The sequence below is a fragment of the Conger conger genome, chromosome 14, assembly GCF_963514075.1.
Source record: "Conger conger chromosome 14, fConCon1.1, whole genome shotgun sequence".
NCBI lineage: Eukaryota > Metazoa > Chordata > Actinopteri > Anguilliformes > Congridae > Conger > Conger conger.
This window is the reverse complement of record NC_083773.1, coordinates 20,583,931-20,596,430: the sequence shown is the minus strand read 5'-3', so window position 1 is coordinate 20,596,430 and position 12,500 is coordinate 20,583,931. Positions and strand designations below refer to the sequence as shown.

Genomic DNA, 12,500 nt, shown 5'->3' with positions numbered 1-12,500 from the left:
TTTCCACTTGAGAGGAAAAAAAAAGCTCTTGAGACTTATTACAGGACTAAAAGGCTTGTTGAGACAGCCACTTTCTGCAGTGTGCCCTGTCCAGACCCACCCTACCTCTACCCTACCTCTACCCAAACTGGAGCACCACCTGGACTTACACACAGGGTCCTCTTCCACACACCGATCTACTGAACACTCATGGACTGAGAACCTTCCCGTCAGCACCTCTGGGCCGTAGCCACCGCGCGGTCCGGTCTCACCCCCGTCTAAGAGCGGAGGGGACGGAGGCGAGGCCGGAGGCGGCCATTTTGCATAGCGAGTGGGGCGGCGGGCCGTGATTACCCGCTGAAATGCCAGAGTTGGGAGGTGGAGCGCTCGGACCTGGCCGGAGCCGAGATTGAACATGACTATTTTATGAACTCTGAAATGTCCCCGATTCCACGGGTCAGAGCAATCAGCGAGCGCCACATCAAACGCTCAGCCAATCAGGGGCCGGCGTAACCCGCCTCCCGCCCGTATAACGCTGCCACTGACCGTGCAGGTCTCCTGCCTGCGCGCGTATAACGCATCCCACGGAAAATAAATGTTATTTATATTTGGTTGCATTTTTCCCCTCTCTGGTGGTTCCGAGGCCATCCATCAGTCCATAGGTCACCGTGACAACAGGCCGCTGATTAGAAGCACATGGGTGCCGGCTTCGCCGTAGAGCAAACCATCGTGGGATTCGCTACACCATCCGCCCCGCCCCTCTGTCCCATCATCCTCTGCTTCAGATGGAGCACCATGACAGACAAACACAGACAGTAGCATAGTGGCAAAGGGAAATGGCTGGGACCTGAAAGGTTGGTGGTTCAAGCCCCGGTGTAGCCACGATAAGATCTGCACAGCCGTTGGGCCCTTGAGCAAGGCCCTTAACCCTGCATTGCTCAATGGGAGATTGTCCCAAGCTTGTGATAAAGTCGCTTTGGATAAAACCTTCAGCTAACTAACAAATTATTATTATTACAAAATGCATGTTCTCCGGTTCTCTCCCACAGTCCAAAGACATGCAGGTTAGCTTAATTGATTGGAGGGGCTAAATTGCCAATAGGTACACTCCTGCCGTTGCCCTTGACCAAGGCAACTGGTCTCAGAACTAGAGACGGTCCCTGGGCAATACACTGTGACTGCCTCTGCTCCTAAGTAACTAGGATGGGTCAAACACAGAGGACACGTTTCATTGTCTCAGACGGCAATGACAATAAAGTTGAATCGAATCTCGAATCTAATCTAATCTAATTGGAGTGGGAGTTAAAAACAAAATAAAAAAAAGGCAGAATGAATGGAGTACAGAACATTACTCATTAATCTGAGTGCCACTCGTAATGCCTTGGTGGCTGTATGTTGGGATCCCTGGAGCAGGCAGAACTCTACAGGCCCTGCCTCGGTCATTAAACAACGTCAACATGGCCAAAGCCAAGCAGCACCAGCGTTTAATTAAATCAATGATGAGAAGGGGGATCTGAAGGTAAGATAATGAAGTATTTAAAAGTAATCCGTGCGTCAGTGGGGGCTCACCAGATTGGGGATGAAAATATGCAGCCTATTAGGAGAGGGATATTAATTTGGGGGTTGGGGTGGGGGCCGGGGGGGTCCCGTGTGACTCACTCCCGTTTTAATTTCCTCTGAAAGAGGCACGGCGGACCGCGCCAATTCGCTCCCAAAGTTTTGGGTTCCACCGTCGGCACTCTCATAGGGCGAGAGAGCTTTTAATTACACTTCTCCTCCCCCCTCCCCCCTCCCCTCCCCTCCTCCCCCCTCCACGCAGCGCAACGTCTTTTACCACCGCTGCCACGGCAACCGAGCAGACAGCCCCCCAAAAAAACCCGAAATGTTGTGGTAATTGAGTGGCGTCTCATCAAGAGGCGAAACGCAGAACAGGGTCACAGAGGGAGCGGTCTGGAGACGGCGGCACCGCCACCCGTGGGGTGGGGGGGGAGAATAAATAAATAAATAAATAAATAAAGATCACGCCTGTGATTTTTCTCCAGAAGAATGAGCACTTATTTTCAGGGAGCCAGGAAAGCACCGAGTCTTTTTAATCTGGAAAAGGATTGTCTTGTCAAAAGGATTGGGTGCCGTATCCCGGTATGATTGGCTGATTGAACATGACCGGCGCTTCTAAAGACTACACGGGCCTCGGCGAGCCGCGCTTTGATGTGCACAGACTACAGCGGGGCCGGCTGCTCGCCCGTCTCAGGAGGACCCGGCGCGCACACATAAAACGGCTCTTTGTGCGAAATTAATATTTCATATTCCACAGACTCCGTCGTCTGCGACAACGGGCCTGATGTAACGTATGTTACATCACGTTACATTAAATGCCATGAACCCATGTAGCTGATAATGTACTACTCAAAACTTAACCTGTACATTATGTATTTATACATCACTAACTCATGTTTACAACTACATGAGCTAATACCAACATATATCGGAATGGGGAAAAAAAAAAACACTCAATATTTGCTGATGGTTAAATAATGATACTTTTATCTCATGATTTACTCCTGTATATTGTTGGAACTAATGCATTTGTTAGTAGCTAACAAATATACTAACTAATGAAAAATGTATTTCATGCTTAACATATTTGTACATCCATTCATTGGTGTTAACACTGACATTAGTTATTGCCAAGTCATGTACCCTCATTGTAAAGTGTGAGCGTGTCTCTGCAGACACAGGTGTCTGTATCCCCGCAGGCCTGTAGGTGTCTGTGCGGGTAAGTGGACCTGGGATCAGGATCAGGGCTCAATTGCGTTACACAGCGACGTGCGGACCTCAGCTCCCCGGTTGTCGTGTCATTTGCATTCCTAAGCCGCGCTGCGGAACTCGGACCGTGACGGCGGGTCGAGAAGTCCGCGCCGCGGCCATCAATCAGACGGCAGAAAAATACAAATAAAATAAATGGTGAGCAAAGCTGTAAAAAAGCCCTTATTCACACGGTGTTAATGGCACAAAGCCTCAGGACCTGCTCTCTCTCAGGCAGGGCTTTACACAGCTCTCAGTCACAGACCCAATCCCACAGCGCTCACAACGCCCTGCTGTACACACACACACACACTGGCCATAAACACACACAATCACAATAAACACACACACACTCTATAAACACACACACACACACTGGCCATAAACACACACAATCACAATAAACACACACACACTCTATAAACACACACACACACACTGGCCATAAACACACACAATCACAATAAACACACACACACTCTATAAACACACACACACACACTGGCCATAAACACACACACACAATCACAATAAACACACACACACTCACACACTAACTATAAACACACACACTCTATAAACACACACACACACACACACACACACACACTATAAACACACACACACACTGGCCATAAACACACACACAATCACAATAAACACACACACTCTATAAACACACACACTCACTATAAACACACACACACACTGGCCATAAACACACACAATCACAATAAACACACACACACTCTATAAACACACACACACACACACTAACTATAAACACACACACACAATCACTATAAACACACACACAGACCACAAACACACACACTCACTATAAACAAACACACACACACTCTATAAACACACACACACACACACTATAAACACACACACTCAATCACTATAAACACACACAGACCACAAACACACACACTCACTATAAACACACACACAAACACTCTCTGACCATAAACACACACACTCACTATAAACCAACACAAACACTCTCTGACCATAAACACACACACAGTATCCATAAACACACACAGACACGCACGTGCACACACACATACACACACACACACACACACCAAGCAATATCTATCATGCACCTACACCCAACAGTCTTCTCGTGTGCCTCAGCATGCTACAGATCTACTGTAGGGCACCACTCCCAAAGTCAGTCAGTCTGGGGGGGTGAGTGGCACGGGGGGGCGGGGTGTGGCCTCGGGAGATGCGGGGTGGGGGTCAAACTCATCCTGTAAAGATGGGGGGCATGCTCCAGACCCTTGCCCTGCACAGCGTCGAGCGGAGCGCTCTGATTGGCCGGCTCTGCGTTGCCTGGGTGACAGGTTCCCTCTGAGATCGCCGGTGTGAGACAGAAGGGCATCTCGTCTCAGATTATCTCACCAGAGGGCAGGGCCCTCAGAACACAGGCGTCAGCGTCTCTGGGCATCCAGTGTGTGCCTGTCTGCATTCCTAAGTCACTGCGGTCCCCTAGAGGTAGCAGTGAGGAGCCGTCAGAGCTCAACAAGGCCCCAAATCCAGGAGAGGGGGGTCACCAGGCCCCAAAACCAGGAGAGGGGGGTCACCCAGGCCCCAAAAGCAAGAGATGGGGGTCACCAGGCCCCAAAACCAGGAGATGGGGGTCACCAGGCCCCAAAACCTGGAGATGGGGGTCACCAGGCCCCAAAACCAGGAGAGGGGGGTCACTAGGGGTCCCAAACCAACAGAGGGGGGTCACTGCACTCTAGAGCAGTGGTCCCCAACCCTCTCTTCAGGGACCCAGCCAGAACCAGGTATTTGAAGCGACCCACCTCCAGTACACCTGGTGCAACTAATGAAAGGTTTGACTGGTTAGGACGCCTGCGTGCGGTGGAACACATTAAACAGCTGGATTCGGCTGGGGGTCAGGAGGTTGGGGAAGCACTGCTATACGAGTGTGATGAGCGTCATGGATAAGGAACCCCCACGCCATCCCGACCTGCTGGATCAGTGAGCAGCGGTCAGGCTTGTGAGCGCTTCACAGTGACGGCCCTGGACTGCGTGGGGGAGGGGTTGGGTCCAGGGGCTAATGGGCACTCACTAATGGGGCTCTGAAGCAGACGTGTCAATGTGTCGCAGCAGCGGCTGTACCGGGGCACTACCGCACTGCCCATCCAGGCACTCTGAGAGCAAGGGAAGCCACGCTTCTGCTAACGAGCTAACGTGCTAACGTGCTAATGCTGCTTCCCAAGAGGATCTGTCTGACCAATAAGAGAAAGAAAAAAAAGTGTAATAAAGTGCTCACAGTGTGTACGTGTGTGTGTGTGTGTGTGTAAGTATATTGACAGTGACAGTTGTGTCGTTGGGGCTCTGGAATGAACACAAGGTTGTTTCTGCTACCTACAGACTCTGAGTGCGCTCTCACCTTCTCACTTACCAAAAGGATCGCCCCTCTGCAACAATGGCGGGACGCTGTTTCTGTTCTCGCACCCTTCTCTGAGGATTTAACTGCATTAATTGCATTAATCCATTCCCTCTTCTCGGCACACACACACACACACACGCACACACATGCACGATGCACACGTGCGCCTCAATCACGCATTCCACTCACACACACACCAGGTGTATTATCTGTACATTGCAGAAGGCTGTTCCGACTGTGCTCAATTATAAAAAGCAATCCTTCAGGTCAAAAGCGGGGGAAAGATCTGTGCCAATAAGGAACGCCAAATGGGATGTCATTGAGCCTGTTCCTATGGTGACAGTAAGAACAGAGGAGAAAAGGAAAAAAAGGACAAAATCAAATCAAAACAACAAAGACAAAAATACGTCAAAACAAATGAAGTTTATTAGACTAGTGCATAATGGATTCAGGAAAACATGGTGAGGCTCAAATTGTAACCAAAAAAAAAGGGAAAAATGATGTGTTGCTTTTTTATTCAGGCACGTAGTGCACTCATCTCTGATTGGCTGAGACATGTCACATGGGGCCTCTTCTCATTGGAGTGTGCACAGCATGTCCAAATAGAAAACCAATGCAAGGAAAAAAAACTGAAAAACAAACAAAAGGTAAATCAGCAAATACTACATGGAGTTTACAAATTATGGAGGAATAAATTAAATGTGGAAATTAAGATCAATGCAAAAAATAAAGGAAAGAAAGAAAATATGAAATGGTTACCAAGATTATGCAGGAGGTCAGGGTTCAGAGGTCAAGTTCAACATAAACAGGAAAACCAAAATGGCGGCTGCACAGATGTCTCTGAAAAAAAACATAAGAGCAAGGAAGGAGGGTAAGTACACTGGCTATGGCGTCGTCCCCTGGAACAGCGACAGTGAACTGTCATCACAGGGCCCAGACACGGCTGACTTCCTGTCATCATGGGGCCTAAATGCCCTGTCATCATGGGCTCTAACGCCCTGTCATCATGGGGCCTAATGCCCTGTCACCATGGGCTCTAACGCCCTGTCACCATGGGGCCTAATGCCCTGTCACCATGGGCCCTAAACACCCTGTCATCATGGGGCCTAATACCCTGTCATCATGGGCCCTAAACACCCTGTCATCATGGGGCCTAATACCCTGTCATCATGGGGCCTAAACACCCTGTCATCATGGGGCCTAATACCCTGTCATCATGGGGCCTAAACACCCTGTCATCATGGGGCCCTAATACCCTGTCATCATGGGCCCTAAACACCCTGTCATCATGGGGCTTAATGCCCTGTCATCATGGGGCCTAAACGCCTAGGCACCGCTGACTTCCTGTCATTATGGGGCTGACTTCCTGTCATCACAGGGCCCAACGCCCAGGCAAGGCCAGGCTTCCTGTTAATCGCATTCCTTCAAAAATCAAACCACAAGGTCATGCTTTAAAAGGCTTCAAGCGCTCTTTATATTTTCCCTAAAGAGTGATAATCGATACAGAGCCACGAGTCTGGTCCTGAAATTAGACGCCCCGTTCCAGTAACGCTGCCATTGATTTCGGCCTCTCGCACGCCCCGGCTCTCTCACAGCAAGTATTCCCACAGACTGGAGAAAAAGAGTCTCAAACTCGCCCAGCGTCGTGTCAGAGAAGCGGCTGTCATTTTAATAAGCTGAAGTGGAGAGAGGGGGGGGTAACGTGTCGGGGAAAACGATGGCCGACGGCTATCAATCCATCCTCTAACGCACTCCACATGTCTCCAAAAATGTAATTAAATGGCACATACCACAAAAAAAAAAAAAAAAAAACGTGCTGAGATGTGTTACACGCACACCGCATAATACACACGCATTAGCTCTTATACAAGTAAGTCCCTGGTTACTTTTCCTTTCTGCGTGAAACTCGGCGTTATACCCAGCGACGGTTCGCACACCTCCATGTTATTGAGCCTCATCCACAGTCCTTCATCAGCTCGCTGACAGAATGAACTCCCTCCAGGGGACAGCGGCCATTTTCTCGCCAGGATTTGAGCGCTGCTCCCTCCAGGGCGTGAGCTCAAACAGGACACCCCGCCGAGAGAGGGGAAGAGCCCGGCTGAATCGGACCAGACAGCCGTGTAACCCGCGATTAGGAGAGTATCGGCCAAACGTGACTTTATTTTATTTTACTGGGGGGGTTTACCGAACCTGTCTGGAACCGTGCAAAGCCTTTTTTTTTTCGTAGCTGTCGGGCAGCTCAGAGGAAAAGAGGCAGAGTCATTCCTCCATCGACTGAGCTCCTCCTGAACCTGGCACGGAAGGGCAGGCAGGAGGGCGGGTGTGGTAGGATTACCCCTTACAGGAGCAGAGAGAGGGAAAAGGAGACCGCGACTGAAAGTACACAATTGCTCGGACGCGTAGCGGCCATTTTGTACAGTACCGTGGCCACACGGCGAGGCCTCCTTCAGGTGTGGCTGAGTCCTGAGAGAGGAACACCCCCACAACCCAACCCCCCAACACACCACTCCCACCGCAACCCAACCCCCCAACCGCAACCCAACCCCCCAACACACCACTCCCACCTCAACCCAACCCCCCAACCGCAACCCAACCCCCCAACACACCACTCCCACCTCAACCCAACCCCCCAACCGCAACCCAACCCCCCAACACACCACTCCCACCGCAACCCAACCCCCCAACCACAACCCAACCCCCGAACACACCACTCCCACCGCAACCCAACCCCCCAACACACCACTCCCACCGCAACCCAATCGCAACCCAACCCCCCAACACACCACTCTGACCACGACCCAACCCCCCAACACACCACTCTCACCGCAACCCAACCCCCCAACCCACCACTCTGACCGCAACCCAACCCCCCGACACACCACTCCCACCGCGACCCAACCCCCCAACCGCAACCCAACCCCCCAACACACCACTCCGTCCTCCCCATCTGATCCAGCCCAGCCCGCACCACTCAACCATCACTCACATCCTGTCAATGTACGTCAAAGCAGGAGTGCTCACATGAAAAATTGAACTCAACATAATCAGCTGATAAGCCACTGTTTCAACACCCCCCCCCCTTCTCAATGTTCACACCTAATGAAATTACCATAAACTATCGCCACTTCTAATCCGCGCTGCTCCATCGACGGGGGTTGGGGGTAAATACACCCTTTAACGCAGTCACACTGCTTCGTTTGAGTGTTTTTCTGTTTGCGACAATACGGCTCATTAATGTGTTTTTAATTATATTTATCTCCTAATCTTCTCATGTAGGTCTTTTATCTACCTTGAAAACAATGGCAGAAAAAGTAAAAACACAAAACTCAAAACGCAGCCAAAGTCGCTTGTCTGATTCTTTTGATCAATAGGACGGGGATGCAGCTCTAGGTACTGTTCGTACGAACCCAGAATGCTAAATAACTCGCCCGATATTAAGGGATCTCTTCGTAGATTTTACCCACTTTCATTCCATGTACGTTAGTGAGAGACTTAAGGTCTAAATAAAATCTACATCCACCGCGTGTTTTAAAGAGAGACTTTCACGTGACATTTAAACTGCAGACCAACGGTAAAAGACAAGTCCTGAGAAGACACCAGCATTGGAGAGGTCTGCTGATGAATGGCACAGTTCCCCTATGTAAATGTAGGGCACTTTAATGGACACTAAGGATGAATGGCTGTAAAATAATTACAACCACTCGAGCCAATAATTGCGACGGTTTCCTTCCACACGTGCAAGAAACGCTAATAAAACCCATCTATTGTTCTCGCCTCCTCCAACAGAGATCTTCACAGTCCAATAAGGAGGAATCTCATTTTACTTTGCACGCTAAATCTGAAACATATTCGGGACTGCGATAATCTGCTCTGCTGTAAATATGAAAATTAAATGAGGGGCAATTAATTAGAGGTGTTGTGGGCTGTGGTGTCTCGCACGGCTTGTGCGTCTTCCAGAACACCTGGGACATCGTCCGGAGGAACTTTCCGGATAGACTTCCACCTCTACCGGCACGGATTTTACGACATCACTATTACCATGGCAATAAGACACACCCAACAAAAGGCCAAACAGAAATCACTGGTAAGGATTGCACCTTCATATTCTGTGACACCAATGTCAAACGAGAACAATTCTACTCCCTCCCTCTCTTTCTCTCTCTCAATTCCTAAGGTCTTCCCTCTAGAAACAACCCTTTGTCACTCATCCGTGACAGCTTTCTATGCAAAGCCAGAGGATCCAGGCCGTTTCAGTGTTAGTATTAGTGCATGGTGACTTCTGAAGATGGACTCTCATCCTCCGATGCGTGCGTTCTTCATAATTTGAATCATTTTTTATTTTTCTTATGCTATCCAAAAGCGACTGACAGTTGGGTTAGACTAAGCTGGGGACAATCCCCCGTGGAGGAATGTGGGATGAAGGGCCTTGCTCAAGGTCTTATCGTCCGTACACCGGGGCTTGAACCACCAACCTTCCGGGTCCCGGTCATGTACCTTCGCCACTAGGCCACAGGCTGCCCCTTGATGTGTCCTTTGATACGTGCCGAGGTGTGCGAGTATGAGCGTGCGCGTGTACGCAGAGTGAGAGCGAAAGAGACAGACAGACAGATGGAGAGACGGAGAGCGAGAGAGAGAGGAGAAATCACCAATCCATTAGAGCTGCTCCAATCTTCAAAGACAAATGACTTTTCAGTGGGATATGCAAATTCCAAATGAGATGCAAGCCTTCAAAAGAGGAGCACAATAACATTTGGTGGATTCATTTGCAAGTCTCCTTTCAGAAGTCATTCTCCAACCGAGGGCTCTTTTTTTCCGTTGTTGTTTGATTGTTTCTCAAAGCCTTCCCCCTGATCGTATTAGAGGGACTTTAACAAACGCAGGCCGCAGATCAGACGTGACACACACATTCATCAGCCAGGTGCGCATGCAGATCGCTTCGGGGGGGAGCGGGGGGCGCCCCCGGTCCGGGCCGGGACGGTCGGTGCGAACCCCGTGAGCGGGTGATTACCCCTCCGCTGGGAAAACACACTCCCGGAAGCTCATCAATACCTATTACCACCCCAACCGAGCGATTGAAACAGCAAGTCCACATTTATTTTTCTCTCCTCTCCTTCCCCACTTCTTTAAATCATTATTTTGACCGTAGCGGCATCCTTGGGGGAGCCTGATAATTAAAAGTGTTTTGCGAGCTTCTTCGCTGTGGCGGGAGGGAGAGCTCAGGAGCTCCGCTCCCCGTGATGGAGTTTAATAGGCAGCAGAGAGGCCGCCATTAAGAAGCCTCCGACCACGGGAGGAAGGGAGAGCCTGCGGGACCGTGTTAATCCCCCAGTCCGAAATTCAGAGCGCACGGACGGGGTCCAGGGCAGGGGTGTCCAATCGCACTCCTAGAGGGCTGCACTGGCCGCTGTTTTTCGGTGTGTTTCAGCATGAGCGATTCATTTAAAGTCTTTCATTCGCTAAGGAGTCCACACACCTTGTTCTCAAAGGCCTTAATTGGCCGCTGATTGAAAGGAAACCACAAATGCCTGTAGACACTGCGGCCCTCCAGGACTTGAGCTTGACACCCCTGGTCTAGGCAGGGACGTTGAAAAGCATGCTGGGATATCAGGCCTGTTTCCGAGCTGCATGTCACACAGTTTTCAGGGTCAAGGAGGGGACGTCCCCCAGGCAAACACACGTTAACCCTGAGGCGAGTATCAAAGAGGGTCAGAGGTCGCGGTCTTGAGTGTTGAGATCGCCCCACCTCAGGGGAACCTTCTGATGGCTGGGGGTCCAGAGGTGAGACTGTGTGAACCACCCAGTCCCGCAGACGCCGACGGCAGGAGAGGTGTCCGACCGTAGGCGTGCAGGCGGAGCTGGCCAAAGCAAACCAAACGCTCGCCACTTACCGCTAACCGCGTGAATAACCATTGCGTATCTCGTCCAGATTTGAGTAAATGGGAGAAAGTCCTCTCTTAGGTACTGGTTTTACAGAAATGAAAGGGTTTTTGAAACAGACACTTGGTAATTTCCTGCAGTCAGGTTGCAGTGAAAGCTGCGCTCACACTGTTACCCCGGGTCAGTCCCAGGGCACGGCCACAGGCCTCTCTCCCCCGGCGACTGCCTGTCTGAGAAAGCGCCGCTGCGGCCCGCACAGAGCCGCCCGCGTGCCGGAGAGGCGCAGGGCTACGGGCGCCTGGCCACCCGAAGAGCTCGGAGGCCCACGGCGGGGGAGACAAATTGGAGATAACAAGTCGATCGGCATCTCAGGCCCATCAGGCCCAGATTAGGGAAGGGTGCCGCGGTTTCCGCTGTTTTGTCACGGCAACGGCGGCCATTAGAGGCGAAACCTGTCACCTCCGGCAGGAAGGGCTGCTTCTTAATCACCCGCCATCTTCAATCTTCCGCTATCTTGGGCACGGATCTGAGGACGCGGCACTTTTTCCCCCGGACGTCACTCCGAGCGGAGAGGAGTGCCACTTAGGGTCAAAGGGCCCGGGTTCTGGAGGAGACAAACGCCCGTCTTAAAAGCCATTTGATGTTCCTACCCCCTTACGCCCCCCCGCCCCTTCTTCACAAGACAGGGTTTTATACTGCCAGAGGAAGCTTTTACACCCTCCTGATTACACACTTCTCTCCCCCCTCTCTGTCACGCAAACAACCTGCCGGACGTCATTCCACATCCTGACGGCGTTCCCACCCAGGCGCCCCATATTCCGGCTGGGAGAGGAATGGGACTGCCTCTTCCCCGCTCGCGGCACCGCTGAAGTGCGGGAGAAGGAGAACGAGGCTTCGGCTCTCCAGCCCCCAGATCTGCAAAACATCCTGATCTGCCTCACAGGTCAGGCAGAGTAACGCAGCGCGGCCTAAACTCCATAATACCCCTTAATTCAGCATGAAAGGAAAACCTGCTCCGGTCTCCTGAGGTCTGCCTGCAAAAATAACCCCGGGACGGGCAAGTATTCTTCAACCACAAGCTGTCAGGGAAGAATTAGTGTAATCTCAGGCTCAGTTAAGTGCACTGGATATTTAATTAGCCTGGCAGCTGAGGGGGCTCCTCAGTGCTGTTGACCGATTACACTAGGGACCGAGTGAGGGGTGGGTGAGGGGTGGGGGAGGGGTGGGGGAGGGAGGGGGGGTGCACTTAACACTTGAAACAGTTGCTATAGATAACCTACGTCCTTAGTCAAAGAGGGGATACTTGAAAAAAAACTTCTTCAGCCGACACATCTATTCGCTTGACCTGAGGACGGCTTCTTTAATGGGAGTCTTCACGGTCACTGGCCGTTCTGAGACAGTAATATCAGACATTTATGTTTCA

General features: G+C 51.0%; 1 protein-coding gene and 1 long non-coding RNA gene across 3 annotated transcripts in view; both read right to left on the bottom strand.

Moving 5' to 3' along the window:
- Window positions 1-12,500, bottom strand: part of LOC133109880 (calmodulin-binding transcription activator 1-like) — a 420,257-nt gene that overhangs the window by 340,393 nt on the left and 67,364 nt on the right. The gene's annotated exons all lie outside the window — the stretch shown is intronic.
- LOC133109881 (uncharacterized) overlaps window positions 5,605-12,500 on the bottom strand; it is an 11,649-nt gene continuing 4,753 nt past the window's right edge. Inside the window, exons 2-3 of the long non-coding RNA XR_009704799.1 lie at window positions 5,960-6,040; window positions 5,605-5,829 (exon numbers count right to left, since the gene is read on the bottom strand). This is a non-coding gene — a long non-coding RNA (uncharacterized LOC133109881). The remainder of the gene's footprint in view (window positions 5,830-5,959; window positions 6,041-12,500) is intronic.